This window comes from Lepisma saccharinum, chromosome 2 (genome assembly GCF_977018435.1).
Source record: "Lepisma saccharinum chromosome 2, izLepSacc3.1, whole genome shotgun sequence".
NCBI classification, from domain to species: Eukaryota; Metazoa; Arthropoda; class Insecta; order Zygentoma; family Lepismatidae; genus Lepisma; species Lepisma saccharinum.
In genome coordinates, this window is record NC_139230.1 from 18,707,106 (window position 1) to 18,729,045 (window position 21,940).

At 37.2% G+C, this 21,940-nt stretch overlaps 1 protein-coding gene across 1 annotated transcript in view; it reads left to right on the forward strand.

Annotated features, from left to right (window-relative positions):
- The window catches only part of LOC145983943 (uncharacterized), a 305,676-nt gene that overhangs the window by 47,531 nt on the left and 236,205 nt on the right, over positions 1 to 21,940 (forward strand). The window lies entirely within an intron of this gene.

A 21,940-nucleotide genomic window follows, 5' to 3' on the forward strand; every position in this document is an offset into this window, starting at 1 on the left:
CATTTGTGTTAACAAATGTATATGCAGTAATCAAACCAAGTTAATAGATTTGTCTTTGTCATATAGAGATATGGCTACTTTATTAGAGCTACTGGGGCCTACCCGATGGGGGTAACGTCGTCGTCCTGTAATCAAGGAATCCCAGGTTCGATACCTGGTTGACGCACATAGTGGCTCCGATCCCACTTCAAACTGTAGAATTAGTCCCAATTATCCTATCTGTGCATAATGTGGACTTAAAAACAAAACCTCAAACTTTATTGGAGTTATCACGCATAAAGCTTTTATTTTCAAGTTAGCTTTATCTCGTTATATTGATTCATTATTTTTTTTTATCAATGTGTTAATACGTATGCTATCTGCAACTGCAATACTTGGTATGTATAAATGTTGATTAATTGATTGATTTGGTTTACTTTACTTCTCATTTCTGCCACTTTGGCTAATCGCAAAGATGAAGATGAGTGATGATATGATGATATTGATGAAGGGACAGAAAGAACATCCATTCCCAGGCCGGGATTTGAACTCGGGACCTCTGACGTCGTGGTGCGGTGTGCAAACCACTCAGCCACGTAGGCAGACGTATGTGTGAATGTATATGTCTATATATATATATATATATATATATATATATATATATACACACACACAGGGTGAACCATAAACACCTGACGGTTTTAAAAATAAAATAGCACTTCAGGGAGAAGAGTAAAAAAATATTTTTTCACACAGATACATTCTTCTTTTCATGGAGAATTAGTGTGTATCACTATTTCTTGAAAATAATATTTCTTAAGTGTCAACCATGCAGATTAACACACTGCTGTAGTCTGTCCGGAAAATACAACATAACTCGCCGCAACATGTCGTTGGAATCTCCAGAATGCGATCTTTTAACTCGTTGATACTAGCTGTGCGTTGCACATAAACTTTGTGTTTCAAGTAGCCCCACAAAATATAATCAGATGGTGTGAGGTCGGGCGAGCGAGCAGGCCAGTTGATGTCCCCAAAGCGAGAAATGACTGCCTGGAAACATGTACCTCAGAACTACCATGGAAAGACGTGCAGTATGGAACCATAGGTGACAACGGGGATTGGCCTCATGACGCAGAAATGTCTGCAACATAGCTGTGTAGCGCTCAGCATTAACTGTTACAGTGCGGCCTTATTTTCAAAAAATAAAGACCGATAATGCACTCGGAGGAAATGGCACACCATACTGTCACTTTTGCGCTATGCATAGGACGTTCCATCAATTCACATGGGTTGTTTGCAGCCCAGAAACGACAATTCTGTTTGTTTACATACTCAGATAAGTAAGTGGAAATGGGCCTAGTTGGCTGCACTCTTTGACACTCGGTGCAGTGCAGGTGTATCCAGTGTCCGAGTGGTGCAAGGAAATTACATTCAACCAACTAGACGGAAAGCAGTGTTCGAGTTCAGAATATTCAACAAATGCCTGTCTGCTGCTTTAAACGGTCATTTGATTAGTTAGCACGCACCACGTGACTATACACCAAATATACACCGGTTCGAAAGGTGATGCAGACACCAAATGCACTACTTGACTTGAAATCAACGAACTATAGCCTGAAACGTTAATTCCCGATATGTGGAGGTCGCTGCGGAGCACTTTCTATTACGTCATCCTCCCCACCACTCTTCTACGTACTGGTCTGGCCTTGAGAGTACGAGTGGTGCCAACTCAGTAAAATTAAGCTAAAACAAATATGACAAACTATTTTTACTGTGTGGATTGACGGTGCCGGCTCATATCAGTTTATCAGTGGTTCATTTGATTAAATCCGGTCTTTGAAAATGCGTGCGGTGCGCGGATCGTTAACTGTAGTATTACGCACGCGCGTTAAGGTTTATAACGAAGAGAAACGTGTGGGCGAATGACTTCATTTTCTGAATGCGACATCGAGCCGTGGCCTGTTTTTTTTTTAAGCCGAGTGGGGTGGGGGTTCTTTTGTTTATCGTACAACAATCACTACGAGAAGGCAATCTGATAACACGCTTGCCTGTGTTCTTTTTTAAAGCATTGAAATGTTCTTGCTCTTTACTCTTGCCTGCATATTTTTGAAATGCAAAAATCAAATCATGCCGGGTCCAACGAAATCCACAATCTGCTCTGGAAAGCCCCTTAGAGGACAGGCCAGAGAAATTGTTTACAATGTTGCAACATATTTGCGAAATCAGAAGGAGTTACATAAACTTAAGATAATGTTGTCGAGTCCACAAGCGCCGCCACGGGAGTGTCTAAATGGATGGTTTCTCAAGTTTTAAGAGAATTGGATTGGATTGATTTGTTGTTTTAAGTCCACTTTATGGACAGTAAGGCTAATCGGGACTAGACCTACAGTTTAAAGTGGGATCCGAACTACTATGTGCCTCCACCCGGAATCGAACCCGGGACCCCTTGATTACAAGGCGCCATCGGGGAGGCCAAGTTTTAAATGAAGGAAAAGAGTCGTTGGCGAAAGGTGAGCTGAATTTCTGTACTCCGACAGGTAGAAAACAGCCCAGGAAAAAGCGAATACAAATTTCGTTGAAAATCCGCAGACCATTCCGCTCCCTCCAGGCTGCAACACTGCGAACCAACGTCGCTGCGGAGAATGGAGTGGGGAAATGTGGTGCTAGATCCGCAACAGCTATTTGCAGCGTCTTGTTTTTAAACTTGTCAAGTTATAGACGAATCGGTTTTGCATCGTGCAACCAACTAGACGCTTCGGTGCAAAGAGAGTCAAAGCGAGTCAAAAAGTGCAGCCAACTAGACGGGGCTAATGTTATGTTCAATTTGCAGAAGCTCCATGAACTCGTTGCAAAATTGAAGTCGCTTCGTCTTGTCTTGTTCAGTAAGCTCATGGACTACTTGGATCTTGTAAGGATGTTAGTGAAGTTCTTTTGTGCAGGATTCGGCGAAAGGTGGTATTCGCCAACCCAAGTGCGATAGCTTGTCGCCGAGCTGACCGTTGAGGACTACGCACGATCGCGTCCCATACACGATTCGCATTTTCCGGTGTACGTACGTACCAAACGAGGACGTCCTGCAGGTTTGCTGTCCTTCAAAGTTCCGTCTTCGACGCCATTCCGATACCCATAGCAACAGAGTATTGCGACTAGGGCAGAGGAGATTCCAAACGACATGTTGTCGCGAGTTATGTTATCTTTTCCGGACATACTACGGCAGTGTGTTAATCTGCATGGTGGACACTTAAAAAAGTTGCTTTCAAGAAATAGCCATACACACTAATTCTCCATGAAAAGAAGAATATATCTGTGTGAAAAAAAAAAAGAATTTACACTTTCCCCTAAAGTGCTATTTTATTTTTAAAACCGTCAGGTGATTATGAACGTGTTAATGCCGATCTCTGTCGTAGAACGGTTAGTGTAGTTGTCCTAGGTTCGAATCTTAGTTAAAGCAAGGGTATATAATTGGGTTTCCTCCATAATCTATATCATAAATTCATCACCATCGTCGCGATTAACCTTGAAGTACAAATAAGGCGTAAGATAATCATAACGTAAATAGAAATAAACATTTTTATGATTCTCAGACAGTAAAAAAATTCAGTTGAATGAAGAGCTGTTCTGTGCTAGGAGATATAGAGATTAACTATGAGTACGTTTTCAGTCGTCAAGTTCATATTCCTTGACAATTAACACCGCGAATATCCTCATTATCCATTAGCTGCAGCATGATTAGCCACTTGAGAGAAGCAACAAAATCAAGGAGCAGCTACGAACAATCCCGACAATTTTGGTTGTTGTTTCCATCATTCGTAATTTCGTGTTTGTGTGTATGTGTTTAAGTACTTCTTTCGCTGTAACTTATTACTAGGGCTTGGATAGTGATGTACTAAAAAAACGCAAAATATGCATGCAAATATGCACTAAAAAGTGTAAAATATGCACTTAAATATGCACTTTAAAAACCCGTTTAATTTATAAATACTGTATATTACAAACTATGAAAGATTACATGCCATGCAATGAATATGCATTATTCTGAATGCTCATTCGCTACACAATTTTCTTTCAATCAAGATCATGATTGCATTTGATAACAACATTATGTCTTAAATTTTCGAACTTGAAACTCCTGTTTTCAGCTAGAATAGTCTTATATTCAGAAATCACACGTTCCACTTCGTAAGATACAAGTGGACTGTATTTTAGGGCAACAAAGTAAGACACATCAAGTTCCAGATCATCCACACGTTGTCCATTTGTATGCAGAATTTTGCAAACTTTCACCATTGTTGCATACCCACTGTTATTTTTCAATACTGCATTCAATTTCTGTACATACACATGATATTCAACCTGGGCGAGGGCCTTTTCAACGTCTTTTATAATTTTGATGCTTGTTTGAAGTTTCTTGTTTTCTTGTTTTCTAATCGACGAATGGAATCTTTCAGGCAAGACGTACTTGCCACATTTCATACAATCCATAAAAAAGGATCGAAGAAAGACAGAGAGAAGATGGCGAAAAGAGAAGAAAAATAAATACAGTATATGCTCGGTGTTGGTTGTGGGTACAAAAATATGCACATCAACTTATTTTCATACAAATGAAGACTAAAATTTATAAACGCTGTAAGTGCCAAAATAATTCAAACACCGTTTTCCACGTTAAACTGTGAAATGTGCCATGCTTTATAATGTGGTAAACGTGAAAAGTGGCTGGTAGCCCTCTAAGTAGTTCAAAGGGCGTGTAAAGAGGTCACTAGTGTAAACGTTCTTACGGGCTAATGTGCGGAACGATGCGATTTTTCAACACTTTCGCTTTTGGCACTTACAACATTTACCACTTTTAGTCCTCAAATATGTACCTGCATATGAAATATGCATTTTTAGTTAAAAATCCTTAAATATGCATTTGCATATGCATAAGCCCTACTTATTACATTGGTGATGGTTTTTAAGCAGACTTTTGGTGGAGCAATAATCTAAAACTATTTCCAACACAGTCTCTTTACCTGCGTTCCCTAAAAGAACGCCCTAAGAATAACATACAGTCTGAGCGATGCCAGCTTTATTTTAATTGTGCAATTAAGGTTTCTCATATGAAAAATTGCATTAAAAGCGGTGAAATCTTCAAAACGTGATTAACGTTAATTGGTTGTCTAACCGGATTTTACAAAATTGAGCGGAAACAAACAGGCAGAACTGTGGGATTTGCTAATGATTAAGAGAAATTAAAGGAGACCAAAAAAGCACAGCAATTGGTAAATTGCCCCCGAGTGTGCGTTCGTGTAAACAAAGCTTGTTGAGTGTAAACAAGCATCTCTAGAGTATTAATTCCTAACAACTGTCTCATTTGGTCTAGTTTGCAAATACAGGTGGGGAGAAAGGGAAATAAAAGCAGATGAATACTTCTGTTCTGATTACATCAGTATATGTATATATTTGAAAACATGATAAGTCTTCCCAGTTGATCTGGTGGTTAGCATAACACACCTTCTTGTCAGGAATCGTTGATTCAATTCTGAGTAAACTCTCGATTGGTCTCGTCTATTTCATCGTCAACGTCGTGATTATTCTGGAGAGGTAGTGCAGTGTGTGATATATTTCCAAGAAGCCTGCCGAACAGTTTTATTTCATTGTAAGTTTAAAAATTTGTCACAACGATTAGCGGATGACTGTTAGTATTCGAAACATTTAGAATACATGAACTCTTGTTACATGTTTCAGTGTGACGTTTTTGAGTTTATCTTCTTTTCTTTTTTGCCTGGGCAATATAAATGTTGAAGTCAAATTTGAATTATGGATTTGACTCCAAATTTGGATTGGTCAGTAGAATCAATAATACTTGGGAGCAATTAATCATCATTTTAATTGACATTAATGGCTTTTTTATTCATTATCGAGGAGTGACGCTATGTTAATTAATCAAGCGCCACGTGTCGGAGGTGGAGGAGGAGATGAGTCATCGATGACTCATGCACACGTGTGAGTTTGAAATTAATGGTTTTCCATTAATGCACAAAATATATTATTATGTATTCCGTTTTCTACCCTAACCTAACCCTATTGTTGTACTTTATATATGTGTTTCATCCGGTTATGAGTCACAAATGATTTATACAGATGTGGAAGTTTGGAATTAATGGGTTTCCATTAATGTACAAAAGACACTATTATTTAGTCCGTTTTTTTACCCTAATCTAAAACTATTGTTGTACTTTATATATGTGTTTCAGCCGGATATGAGTCACGGATGATTTATACAGTCGGGGTACTTGAAGTTAATGCGTTTTCAGAACACGTTTTGGCTATTCTAAGCCATTTGATGGCGTCAGGCAAGGTTTCCAGGCGTCGATGACGTCATGTGGCGACGGTGCTAGATTATATTAGCTATAATTAAGGATCTGGATTTATCCGAATTCAACCGGTCCCCATGCGATCGGAGGTAGAAGATATTATAACACAATATATGGCGTTATCCTAGGTTTGCTTTAAAGGCGAAGAAATTGAACGATGTAGTCTATATGAAAACGAAGTATACGGGCAGAATGGATGTTATTAATAATAATTGCTCTTAAAAAAAGGGAAGAATACGCTTACATCAAGAACCTGCTACGAGGTTGCATTCATCGTAACCCCAAACCCCGAGCGATCATTGACGCGCGGGGGGGAGAAAGGCTCTCCATTGTTATGTTCCCCCTACGGGAGCTGAATGGAAGTCAGGTGCCGCCAATATTTTGACACGTTTGTATTGATTTTCTTTGAGGTTCCAATTTTATTTTGTGGAAGTAATTTACGCGTTTTTTTTCTTCCGCCTTTCGTAACATTGCAAAGACTATTTGACCTAAAGCGTAAGGAATTTGGCTGAACTAGGAACAATCAGTTCCAGTATCTACAGGTTAAAGTGGATGCGATCCACTATTTGCCCTAATTTCTAGGTTTCGAACCACGGACCTTTTGATTATTGCCTTATAAACATCAGGATTCACGTAAAATTGACCAGATTTTTTACTGTTAGGGCCAATACTTCGCATTTTTTGTGTATTTTTACTCAGAAAACGCTATTTGAACGATTGAAGCAAGAGTTTGCATGGCAATTTAGACACACAAACTGTGTTTCTTCAACTTTAGCTGAAGTTTAGGTTTATTTTTTACTCTAATATCACAATTTCATCTACTCAGACAACATTTTTTATTAAATTTTGGACTCACAAAGACGCCCACCCAGCGTCGAATAACATGGGAACCTGGGGGAAACCCTGGGGGGTAAAGGCGGTCAGGGGCGTGATGCTGATCACATCACCCCCACTTACGACCGGATCAAGAAAGTGTGGGGCGTTACCCCCACACCCCCTATACGCCTTCATGGCGTGGTGCTAAGCACAGGGGAGCACTTTACCTTTTTTTAATCACAAAGACATTTTTCAACTTTTAACTTGCTATTTTAAAAGTTTATTTCCATTTTTTCTCTAATATCACAATTTCATCTATTCTGGCAGGAGTGTTTATTGCAGTTTAGACTTGCAAAGATATTTTTTTTCAACTTCTTTATTATTTCTTGTAATTAACTTATTTTCTTATAATTAACAAACTAAACTAATTACTTTGTCATGTTAAAAACCTTATTTTTTTACTATTTCCTATTCTATCAGGTTCTATATTGCTGTTTTTTTCAATTTATGTAAGACCACACTCTTTTAAATACACATATATTCTCTTTTATACACACACACGCACACCACACACACACACACACACATTTACACACTTATACGAACATACATCTGACGTTTTTCAATATTTTGCTATGAAGTTGGCACCGTCACTATTCAAACAAGGGCAGGCAATGTAGTATTTATGAGTACTAGTAATCCCAAAGTGCTGTTTTTTGGTGTCCAAGTTCAGATGAGAGTCTGCTATGTGCCTTTTGCATGGGATTGCATGTGAAGTGTATGCATATTGAGCATTATTGAGTGTGTATGCTTCCAAGTTTTGCTGTTATTTTCCTTTAATTCTGCGAGACTGTACAGAGTTCTCCCTTTTCAAGCAGTTTTCTTTCATTGATTGGATACTTTTTGGGAACTTAGCATTTTTTTGTGTTATGAAGCAGATTGTTGTAGAATATTTTGCATGATCTTTTGAGATATTGAGTGTCTGCTGTAATGGTAGTAAGTATCTTTCCTTCTTGTGTTGTTGTTCTTGTGTAACTTTCCTATTTTCGGTCAAGTTGCAGTACTTAGAATAATCGCTATTGTCTTATTGATCTACGAAGCTCCTTTGAAAAATCATTTGCATGAGGCCCTATACTCCACGCTGTACTTTGTTCTGAGAGCTTTCTTTTGAAGCCTTAGCATTCTGGTAGTACAGTATTATTAACGTAGAGGTAAATTAGTTCGTGAAAATATGTATTTTTCTGATTAATTATAGTCGCTTAGTTGTTCTAGCTAGTGATGCCCACGGGACGAGACTGTGGCCTGTCTCGTCTCGTGGAAATGCTGTGAAATGCTGTCTCGTCTCGAAAATATTCGTTTGTCAAAGGGACACATGATCAATCTCGTCTCGTCTCGAATTTTTAAAAGCCTGTCCCATCTCGTCCCGTGGGCAACACTAGTTCTAGCAGGTATAAGTAGTTACGGCTGATGTTGTTAATTTCCTATTCGCAGGTGCTATGTATGATGTAGCTTATTTGGGTAATTATAATTCTGTACTGTAAATAGCCTTGGCTGTCCCTTTTATTCTTATGTTGTTGAGTTTCTCCATAAGCATGCCCTGTTTTACTCTATTCTATGCCTTGTTGCTGCTCGATAGCTGAGGTATGTTGCTGGTTCATATCTGAGTTAGCTTGTTTGACTACCTATTATTTTTGCTATGGCCGCGGCTATTGATGTCCCTTTCTGAATTCCATGTTGGTTTCTGTTTTTCCTTGTTGCTGCTTGTTATCTGAGTTAGGTTGTTTGACTTCTGTGCTATCCCTTTTTAAGTTTATTGTTGATTGTTTTTATTGTTTATTTCCTTATTTGTTTTTATTTGTTTAACTAACTAACTAACTCTCTAGCCTTCTTAAACCCGAAGGTTCATGGCTGCAGCAACACAGGCCTTCCATCTGTCCCTATCTTGAGCAAGATCTATATACTCTTTTCCATCCCTACCGATTTCCCTTAGGTCCATCTCGACGTTGTCCCTCCATCTTCGTCTTGGCCTTCCTACTGGTCTCTTACCATCAGGTTTCCCAACAAGAATCCTGAAAACTCCTCTTTCCTCTCCCATTCGTGCCACATGGCCTGCCCACCTAAGTCTTCTTGATTTAATTATTCTAATAATGTCTGGACATGAATACAAATTAAGTAGTTCTAAATTATGTAACCTTCTCCACTCACCTGTCTCCTCATCCCTTTTAGGTCCAAATATTTTCCTAAGGATCCTATTTTCAAATACTCTCAATTTATGTTCCTCTTTCAATGTAAGGGACCAAGTTTCACATCCATATAATACTACAGGCAAAATTACGGTTTTGTATATTTTAACTTTTAGATTCTTAGATATTAAACGAGAAGACAAAAGTTTATGAAGAGAGAAGTAACATGCATTTCCTGAATTAAGCCTACTTTTTATTTCCTCTTTAATATAATTTTCATTTGTTAATATTACTCCTAAGTATTTGAATTTGGAAACTGTTTCAAACGAGTTGTTATCAATAATTAGATTTTGATTATTACCTAACACTTGGTTTTTATTTGTTTACTGAATCTATTTGTTTTGTGTCTTGTAATATTATTTACTATAGTAACAAAATGGGATAATAAATTGAAAAAAACAGCAATATAGAACATGATAGAATAGGAAATAGTAAAAAATAAGGTTTTTAACATGACAAAGTAATTAGTTTAGTTTGTTAATTATAAGAAAATAAGATAATTACAAGAAATATAAATGAAATGCGCTAAATAAGTACAATTGTTTGGTTCGAAGAAAGTGAATATATCGAATTTGTGCAAAAGTTTGCATTATAACCAGTAAATTAAACAACGTTTGCCTTAGAATAGCACAAAATAGCATACTTATTAGATTAATAACAAACTTTCTGATGCAGTAAAGTATTGACTAGGGCTGAATGATTCAATTACTGTAAAATATTAGTCTCATATTGAAGTAAATAAAGTGTAAACAATACCTTTTGTTTGTAAAATAGGGTTGTTAATTCCTCTGATAGCAGAAATATCAACTTGTACATAGTAAATTTGAGAGTTTTAGCAATATTTGTCCTGAAATGGATATAAGTATAACTTGTTAAGCGTGCCAAACACAAAATATTTAAGAAACAGTACAGTATAACCTCAATTTTGAGAGCTAACAGTACTCTAGTGTTTCTACATAGGCGTCTGTAGTGGTAAAATACATCCAGTCCTTAAGATTTTTGGTCATCCATTCATTCTCAGCGTCGCGATTAGTCACAAAAGCAAAAAAGCGAAATCTTGTGGTTGTTATAATTTCTACTTTTCATGCAATCACCTACACTATAGTATTATGTTTAGTGAATTTTGTCGTCTTCCTGATTGGTCTGTTAAAGTTAGTAATCAATAAAAATATACTAGCATAGAAAAATCCTGATATAGTTGGATTCTCAAAAGTATGTACAATCAGTGTTCTTGCTACATTTAGCACCTAATATAGTATAAATTGAAGTCTAGTTAGTGTTGGGCTGTAAAATGTTCTGGTACATGTAGTTACTTGAAATAGCAAATGTTGGCTGTGTAAGTGGTAAAGCACTCAAAAAAATCAACTTCGTTTCCTCGTAGTACTCCCTGAAAGTGCTTCTTGCACGCTAATAAGGCTCTGGCGTGTGTTCCTATGCCTGCTACAAGCCTCTGTAAAATTCATATTGACCAGTGATTAACCATTCAACATGCTGTAGAGCCTAAGCTTTAAGCTTCAGTCAGTGGAATTTAGTCCTCAGGGACATACAGTGATTGTAGAATAAAAAATAGAAGCCTCGAATAATACAGTATAACAGATACAAATAACCCCTGGTATTAATCAAACACTCAAAAAAGTCAGTAATACTTGAAACGTACCCAGAATAAAAGACTATAAGGGTAAATAGCATGGTAAGAAAAGTTTGGCAGGTGGACTTAAAAGCCACGTAGTCATCTGCTAACCTCGACTTGTCCTGTGATTTGTCATTATATTGTTAAATTGTTATATTTAAGGGAAGAAAGAAACAATATTAATAAACGTTCAGTTATAGTACTCTTGGAAAAGGGGTTTCAGTCCTTAGACACATAATAATTTTAGTTACAGTAAACGTTTGGCCTCTTATAAGTGCAAAAAAGTACAAATATTAAGCATTTGGTACAGTTTATTTAGAAAGCAAAAGTAAAAATACAATAACTGCGCAACATACTTAAGCAAGCCGTGATATTCTAGCGGCCCATAATAAGTCCAAAATATACTCGAAAATACTCTGACATAAGGTTGGCGGTTATCTGAGATCGAAATTTTCAAGCTTTCTCTCATGCATAAAGTGGCTCTAGGAATCACTAAGCCTCAATAAAATAGAAACATGCAGTAAAGGCACTTGGAGAGTTGTGGTGATCACATCACATCATATGAAAAACATGCAAGAACAAGAATATATTATACCCTACTCATATATTTAGGAAACTTTACCTACCCTAACAGTAAGAAAATACCGAGGAAACTCTAAAATAAACAAACTTTCCTACGAAGCAAACCAAAAATAGCGTAGTGGAGGTCAATAAACCCTAAAAACAACAACAAGATTCAACAACTACATCAAAACAAAAACAATAATAATAATAATAATAATGATAATAATAATAAAGTTTGTGGGTACAGTTTTACTTAAAAGTACTTCTTCCTTAGTGATTAGAGAAATTTTTAAAATAAAGAACAAAACTCAAAGTTAAAAATTAAAAAATAAGATACAAAAGGCAATAAATAGAAAAAATAATAAAGAAGTTGAAAAAAATATCTTTGCAAGTCTAAACTGCAATAAACACTCCTGCCAGAATAGATGAAATTGTGATATTAGAGTAAAAAATGGAAATAAACTTTTAAAATAGCAAGTTAAAAGTTGAAAAATGTCTTCGTGAGTCCAAAATTTAATAAAAAATGTTGCCTGAATAGATGAAATTGTGATATTAGAGTAAAAAATAAACCTAAACTTCAGCTAAAGTTGAAGAAACACAGTTTGTGTGTCTAAATTGCCATGCAAACTCTTGCTTCAATCGTTCAAATAGCGTTTTCTGAGTAAAAATACACAAAAAATGCGAAATATTGGTCCTAACAGTAAAAAATCTGGTCAATTTTACGTGAATCCTGATGTTTATAAGGCAATAATCAAAAGGTACGTGGTTCGAAACCTAGAAATTAGGGCAAATAGTGGATCGCATCCACTTAACAGTACAGTACAACAATAGTGTTAGATTAGGGTAAAAAAACGGACTAAATAATAGTGTCTTTTGTACATTAATGGAAACCCATTAATTCCAAACTCCCACATCTGTATAAATAATTTGTGACTCATATCCGGCTGAAACACATATATAAAGTCCAACAATAGGGTTAGGTTAGGGTAAGAAACGGAATACATAATAATATCTTTTGTGCATTAATGGAAAACCATTAATTTCAAACTCATACGTGTGCATGAGTCATCGATGACTCATCTCCTCCTCCACCTCCGACACGTGGCGCTTGATTAATTAACAATAGCGTCACCCCTCGATAAGGAAAAAAAGCCATTAACGTCAATTAAAATGATGATTAATTGCTCCCAAGTATTATTGATTCTACTTTTGTCCATATTCTGGGTTATAAAATTAAAGGATTATTAATATTTATCAAAATTACAACACTTGCCAAGGGGAATTACACATTTCAGAGTTTATTTTTCATTCTAATCTGTAATTATAGCCTTACACATACTGTATACTCTGTCCGGATAATCTCTAGAGCAAGCGATCGAAAAAAGACTGCAAATAGTGGCTCGAGAGGGCTCGACCAATGAACGAGTCGGAGAGAAAGGGATGTAGAGAACAACGCGGCTGCAGCTACCAGCAGTTTGTAGCAGAACGCCCTGCTTTGCTCCGGCCACTTGCTTTCTTCCCTTCTCTGCTATTATGCGCAGCCTTGCTCTATAGATTCCCGAGACAGTGTGTAGATATGCTAGAAATGTACCAAATTGGTATTTGATGGACTGAAATGTGCCTGTGTTGCCAATATTTGAATGACAAATCAGTATTATATTTTTACCTAGAGAAACAATGTACTGCACTAACCAATTTAATTAAAAAGGGAAAATATAACCAAAAATAGAAAATAGGGTGATGTTAAATAGCCTAGTATTATATACACAATATTCATGTATGTACAGTCACCGGCAATAAAAATGGGACACCTAGGTCCTAAAATACTCTCTTCCCTACAAGGCATGGCGTGATTCGAACCCGAGACCCTGGCGTCTTAGATCGACAGACTAATCATTTCGCCAAGGGGTCCGGCTGAAGCGCTGGACGTAGCTTCTTACAAGCATAGAACACTGGCGATCTTCAGTGGATGTTTAAACTCCGCTGATACAGGAATCGACAGGAAATCTTATGAAATAACGTAACGTCAGCCTTATGCAAAAAGCACGATTAACGACAGGATGGAACTGGCTCAACGGATTTAACGATCGGAAATTTGAATCCACATTAAATAGATCGCGATAACAGATCTCAGCTCAGTTGTAGTCCGAAAGTTATAGAGTAAAGAGTTGTGGTCTCCAATATCGGTGCTACGCTAGAGTTAGAAGGGGGGGTTGTGCTCCCTAATGACGTTTCATTTCAGGACCGTGCCTTATCTACCAAATCAGCGGAGACGATCATCTCTACAGGAATCTACAGGTAAACGAACATCCTTTCTATTGTTATCATGACCCCGCCATGTCCAGTCCATAGAAGTGTTAAATATTGAATGTCGTTCGTGTTCTCCTTATTTCACATGGGTGAGTCCCCTTGCATATAAAAGGTACCTCTCGTAGAGGCGAGTTGCTTTAGGCTAGCATAGCCTAGATTCGATCCCGAAAACCCTGTAAGGGTTTTATACGATATGTGTTGCATATCACATACGATGATCAGTGGATTTTAATAGTAAATTTTCAATCGAAACTTCTACCACAGTCGTAGAGGTATGTAACACATACAGTGCATTGCAGGGAATAGAGTATTTCAGGATCTGGGTGTCCCATTCTTATTGCCTGTGACTTTATGTATATATATATATATATATATATATATATATATATGTGTGTGTGTGTGTGTGTGTGTGTGTGTGTGTGTTGATTGATGGATTGATTTTAGTTTTTTTTACTTCGCGTTTTGTGCCTCTTGGCTAATTTGCGAAGATGGGGATGAGTGATGAAATGATGAAATTGATGAATGAACATTCACAAACAACCAAGCCCGACCGGGATTCGAACCCGGGACCCTTGGCGTCGCAGCGCGATGTGCTAACCACTCTGCCACAGGATCCGGCGTGTGTATGAGTATGTATGTATGTATGTATGTATGTGTGTGTGTGGGTGGGTGTGTGTGTGTGTGTGTAAAAAATATAATCATAGGTAGAATAGAACGCAGGGAATATATATTTGCTAGACAACAATTTTTCTCGCTCTTTTTGTGTGTTTGTTTAACATAACGTCACATTATTGATAAGGAACAGTGGCTCAATTACACGTTAAACTAACCACTACACCACGGAGCCTTACTCATTGAACACCCTGGACGATTGAAGTAAAAGAAGAAAACATTTCTGTCATTAAAATTTAAAAGTATTTTTTTAGAAACCCCTCTCCAGATGGAAGCATGTGCAGAACGAAACATGACACGTGTGACCTCCCCAGCATCTTGGAGCTCCACCTAAATATTTCTCTCTCTGGACGGACGCACTTTATTTGAAAGCGCTGTTGTTGGGGAGCCAAAACGACGATATCCATCCGAAAAGCGCGGCGGCGTTTTACGTTCTTCATTTGCCCTATTATTACGGCCCTTGTTGTAAAGTGAGAAGAGGAAATAGCTTTCGGCGAGCCAGCTGAATTTTAATGGAGTTTTTTTTAAATGCAAGATAGGTTTAAAGCGGTACGTTTCAGCGAGATTCTTGTTGTGGGATTGACTTCCCAAGTAGAGTTAAGTTGAAACCTAAAATATAACATACCACATATTATCTGAATGGAATTTTTAACCCTTAAACAGTAGAATGTTTTCCTTCCCTACTATAACAAGGATGGATGAATTTTCACCCATATCATTTTCTTTGTAAAAGATTGAAAGCATGCGAGAAACAGCTTTAAAACATCATTGTTTCCTCAGGGTAAAAATATTTACAGTACACTTACTATACACTGTCCCATCTATCTCTGGAGTAAGGCCGCGCATAGCGGCAGAGAAAGGGGGGGGGGGAGAATCGAGTGGGCAGAGCGAAGCAGTACACGCTGCTGCGAAGGCTGGTAACTGCATTCGCATCTTCTCTCCATGCAATCCTGTTCCCTCTTCCGTGCTCATTGGTGGAGTAGTCTCGCGTCACTACTTGCGCAGAGACTTGTTCTCGTTCGCTTGCTCTAGAGATAACTGCGACAGGGTATAGGCTGGGTGAAAATTCACCCACCCACATCCAGCACAACCAAAACTACAACACGAAACACACTTCCCATTCCGTCGCCTTGCAATCAAGGGGTCCTGGGTTCGATACCCGGTGGACGCACACAGTGGTTTGGATCCCACTTTTAAATTGTAGGTACAGTCCCAATTAGCCTTACTGTACATAAAGTGAACTTAAAACACTAACTCAATCAATCCATCAATCCTCCCATCCCGGAATCTTACACTTCACTGAACCTCTTGAGAATACCCAGAAGTACAAAAATGTATAAATACTATTATCCAGTGGCAACTGTTAAAAAATATCACTGGGCAAATTTTCAGTCATCCTAGTGTTTAAAGAATAATCCCAAATCTTATTTGTTATCTCTTTAGGTCAGAAGTATTACTTATCACTTTAGTTGAGACCATCATTATTTAACTGTAGTATTAGCTTTCTAAAGAACTGACAATTCTTTAAACGCATTGTTCTTATATATCAGCGTTGCGTTTATTTTTAGATATTTTAAACAAAGAATAATAAGTAGAATTTTTAAATGTAAATCAACATTGACGGGACAAGATAAGATGTAAACCCTTCACCTGTGTTTCGATTCTTCTTAGTATTTAATGTAATTTTTCTGCCACTTTTAGCTAATCGCAACGATGAGTATGATTGATGGATGATATGAAATTAATGAAGGGACACTCGCAAGGAAAACAAGCACCGACCGGGATTCAAACTCGGGGACCCTAGCGTCGTAGCATGCTGTGCAAACTATCCAGCACGGGGGTCGGTAACTGTACTACGTATGAACCATGAAAGTACTTAGGGAGTGTGGAGTTGAAGATCTAATCATCCTCGATCATGGTTAAAGGGAACATGATTCCATTTTAAGCTTGCATTTTCATATTTCCTCATATTTTCCTTAAACCAACGCCCATACTTAGAACGATAGAGGCAGTGGGTATACAAATATCATCAACCCTCACCCGAAGTTGGATTCGAATCATCTGTTCCACACCTTATTAGTTCGGATCTGCTGGTATAAGCGAGAGGCAATAAAACAGCTATATTTGTGTAGCACCGGTTAATATTTGCCTCCCACGTGCCTTATGATTCTTGGAAATGATTATCCAGGTACGGCTGCAGCGAAGATAGCTCACAACATGGATATTATTGATGTAGGTTGAAGAATAAATAGAAAGCAATTCGATATTGAAATCCTCAATAACTGCGAAGTAGACATTATGCGTCACCAAAGGGAAGAAGGAAACTTGGGAGAATAAATTTGTAGGTCTTCACACATATTGGCAGAAAGGTGAGAGTATTTTTAGAAACCAATTACAGCGTGTTAACAAAGATGTTCTTGTATAGTGCTAGGTAAACAGCGCGTGGGAAAGAATTCACTGATTCCACCTATTATTCATTACAACCATATGAAGAAATATGTTACGATCTTGATATTTGTCGTATTTTTAATAGGTTTCATGTTATAGCTGATAAACATACGTAGTTTACTTTCCGAACTAAAATCCACAGCTCACACTTTTGCTGTAATTTGTAACGAAAAGATATGTTACAATTTGTACATATACTCTTCTGAATAGTCCCGTGTTCTTTGTGTCACTTCATCAATTTTATCATATCATCACTCATCCTCATCTTCGCGATTAGCCAAAAGTGTCAGAAAAGCGAAGAAAAATAAACCAAATGAATAAATCAATCAAAACTCTTCTGAAGATTTTTTATGTTTCTTTTTATTATATCATTTGAAGTGGACATATTGCATTATCTATAACACCATTAAGCCTTGTTTCCATGATATAAAAAACTCAATATGCTGACCAAGGCAGTAATTTATTTTATTATAAAACATAAACTAAACTGGAATGGGGGACTGAAGTTAAACAAGGAATGGAAGAAGGTGTTAGAAACAGTGGAAAGGACAAGAGAGAAAGAGGAGAGAAGAAGGAAGGAGAATGAAGGAAAAAGAGCGTGAGATAAAGAGTCCAACCACATTCTAGATGGAAGTAAATATGTTTAGCCTTTTAGGTGAAAGTACAGTTGACAAGGGAAAGCCACCTGCTAGAATGTTCCAGAACAACTTTCTAACAGTCTGGAGGGGAGTAATATTTGTGTATATATATCGTCCTGTTTTGTACCTTTTTACATTTGTACTTGGTGCAGAGTCTGTAGAAGACCTTACTAGAAGGTTGAAACGTTACGTTTAGTTTATGTTTTATCATAAAATAAATTACTGCCTTGGTCAGTATATTGAGTTTTGCATTATCTAGTGTAATACCACATTTGTCTCTGTTTTCAGTTTTCACCTTGCAATATTGCAATATTTAAGTGCTATTAAATATTACTCTATACTCTTATTCATGTTGGTAAAAACACACGTTTGCCTAATTTGGACACATTAGTGTGTAGCGTATTCTGGTGAGTAGGCCGGCGGGCTAGTGCCTATTATCACCCCCCCCCCTTTTCCCTATGTGTAATGTCGTGAAACGTATCTCATTATAAAGCTAATTGTTTAAAACAACTTTATACTCTATCCCCGGAATCTCTGGACCAAAGCCGCACATAAAGGTAGAGAATGGGAGAAAGCGAGTGAACGGAGCATAGCATAGCACACTCACACGTACAGGCAAATACATAACGTTACGCTTAAAACATAGTCAAAAACGCTATACATTAATGATTATTCATCTTATCTATTACATATAACTATATTTTGTGTCTTACTTTCTTCTGCCATTTTATGCATCAGCTACTTGATGTGGGAAGTCAAATATTAAATTTTCATTACTTTATAGATGTAATTTTAACAGCGGTTTGTAGGTCACAATTGAGAAAGAGGCACGGATTTAATGAAGGAACACCCATGCCCAGGTCAGGATTCGAACCCGGGATCCCTGGCGTCGTAAAACTCTTTGCTAACCACTCTGCCACGGAGGGTGGTTGGCGTGTTTTCTGTTGTTGATAATCGAATGTTTACATAATAAAGACTATTAACAGGTGAATCCGTATATGATGCAAAATGACGTCTCTAATGATTGATTTAGTTTATTTTACATTGCGTTTTGTGCCTCTTGGCTAATTTGCGAAGATGTGGATGAGTGATGAAATTGATGAATGGACATTCAAAAACAACCAAGCCCGAGCAGGATTCGAACCCGGGAACCTTGGCGTCGCAGCTCGGCCACAGGGTCCGGCTGAGGTCTCTATTGAAATACCCCAATAGTAGGGTTTCATGGCTTTATGGGTATGGTAGCAAACGTTGCCGAGAAAGATGATCGCTCGGTTTCATCATGAGTATAGCTGAAATTCTTCAGTTGCCTCGAGGGTCAAAAAATTGTGGGTTGATGCGAATCAACTAGCCAAAGCTTTCAATCTTGTGCCAGTGGCTCGTAAGACACGATCAACCCTCAGGTTTGTACCAAATACGTATTATTCATTTCTAAAAGAATGAAAACTGTGAAAATTAAACTTACGGAGTGAATCTAACTGAATGATGGAATGATAAATTAGTAAATAAGTTGACATGATATGAGCTAAATATGACGTAAATAATCTAAAAATAGAAATTGCTAACGAACAACTTGATAGTTTTTGCGAAACATTCGCGTAAGCGACCGGCCCCGACAACATACCACCGTAGTAAAAGAACGTTTTAAAATAATTCCTTGCTGCAAATTTTTAACCTTTCCCTCGTTACCAACACTTTTCCTTCAAAATAGAAAACATCGTCAGTCTGTCCCATTCCCAAGTCCCACCAAAGGTCAGGCTTATAGACCAATAGCAATCTTGTCTAGTCTTGCAAAAATATTTGAACAAATCATTTACAAGAGGATGCTATCACACGTCAATCCGGTTATCTCTCCCCATCGGCATGGATTTACTCCAAAGGCCAGCAGCACACCGGATCCGACGCGACGTGTCACGACGAGTCACGACGAGTCATTTTATTGCAAACTGACTCAAGGAAACGTTTAACATGGGGCTTTTATGAGCCGCCGCCGCTCACCGGACGATACAATTGACTCGAGTCACGTTGCGACAAAACAGTTAAGGTCCCGGGAATTTGGTTTCGGAGAAGCACGATGCGACAAAACGCTCTGCGCGAATTCTTTCCTTAGTAAGAACAAAATTGATGTGCTATGGAATGAGGTGGCACAGGAGATGAATTACATTACGTGAAAGAAATAGACTTATTAGAAATTATCTTGTAATGTACAAATCATTTCATAAATTGTACAAGAAAACGATGTTCAGAGCAATTTGATATATATTCCTGGAATAACCATGTGGTTGCAGCACGCGAATTAAACTTTTTTTCCTTTTTTGGAAGGAAGCAGCGTTTAAAGTGAGCCGCAATGAACCGGAACTCCATTCTGGCAAAACTCTGTTCCTGCTGCGACATTGGACATCTATTTTATTTATTTAATGCACCATACAAAAGTCCATTCTTTGTTACATTAATTCTTGTAAAGAATATATGAAATGGATAAAAACTAAATTTGTCTCTTGTCGGTGGAAATGTAGAAAAAATAATATATTGCGGTGAGTGCTATTTGTTTAAGATGCAAATGATAACCTAATTTCCTGAAATGACAGATGTCATAGATCTTGTGTTTATACATTTACTTTAGATGCAATAATAATACAAAGCGGTGCTTTTTTCAGGCGGTACGCAACAGCACGCCGTTCCGGTAACCTTTATATGTGAGAATGAAACTAAAAGAATCTTATTTTAATGAAAGAAGTGTGTGTTTGTGTGTGTGTGTGTGTGTGTGTGAGTACATGTATGCATGATGATTAGACCTCGGATTTTTAGGTTCTAAAAATGTACTTTTAGGTTCCTAAAATAGGTTCTAAAAATCCTGAAATAGGTTCTCAAATTCCTAAAATAGGTTCTAAAAATCCTGAAATAGGTTCTCAAATTCCTAAAATAGGTTCTAAAAATCCTGAAATAGGTTCTCAAATTCCTAAAATAGGTTCTAAAAATCCTGAAATAGGTTCTCAAATTCCTAAAATAGGTTCTAAAAATCCTGAAATAGGTTCTCAAATTCCTAAAATAGGTTCTAAAAATCCTGAAATAGGTTCTCAAATTCCTAAAATAGGTTCTAAAAATCCTAAAATAGGTTTTAAAAATATTAAATTAGACTAAAAGAATCCTGAAGTAGGTTCAAAAACAGAAAATGGTTTATAGTTCCTGAAAATTACTAATTAGATACAATTGTTAAAAACAAAATTTCAAAGGTACCGTGAGAAATTTTAATAGATATATAACCATCAAAAATATTAATTTTCTAACCAAATGTTTATTTCTATGCATCATTTTCAAAATGATCCACTAATTGTTATAAAACTAATTCTTGTATCATTAGCAATTTTGCTCTCTAGAATATGTTTTAAACAAGTTAGTCATTGAATTTTTTCGTTACGAAACAGAACAAATACCTCTGTGTGATGTAACAATAATATAAAACCTTAAAACGGTTTGATTTGGGCACAAGAACCTAAAATAGGTTCTTACTTACTTACTTCCTCTAGTCCCCTTCTGCCATCATAGCGTAGGGTTGGTTGCCTCGATCCATCTCCTCCATTCCTGTCTGTTTCTCATCATTCTCTTCATCATATTTATTGTCCTATTCCTTTCTCTTCCAATCTTTTCCATTCTGTCTTCAAACATTATCCTTGGTCTTCCTTTACCTCTCCTACCTTGCACCTTTACTTCTAGAATTTGCTTTACCTTTTCATTCATTCTGAATACATGTCCCCACCACTTTAGCTGTCTCTTTTCAATTATTTTCTCTAGCGACTCCTGTTCCACTTCTCTTCTTATTCTTTCATTCCTCACTTTATCTCTCCTAGTCTTATTAACAGCTCTTCTCAGGTATTTCATTTCACTAGCTTGTATTTTACTCAGATGTTTATCTTGAAGTGGTAAACTTTCCATTCCATATGTTATTGTAGGGACCAATACTGATTTGTATAGCTGCATTTTTGTCTTTACTGTCACTTCTTTCTTTCCCATTATTGTTTTACTGAACTGATAATATACTGTATTTGCTTTTCTTTTCCTATTTATGATTTCTTCATCACACCTACCATCACTTGTTATGATGGTTCCTAAATATTCATATTCATCTACTTCTTCCAAGTTCTCGTTTCCATATCTAATTGCTATTTCATGATCTTTTTCTCCTTTTGCCACCTGCATAACTTTACTTTTCTTAATATTAATCTTCATCCCTTTTCTCGCAAGTTCTTCTCCCCATTCTATTACGCTCCTCTGTAAGTTCTCTTCACTGCT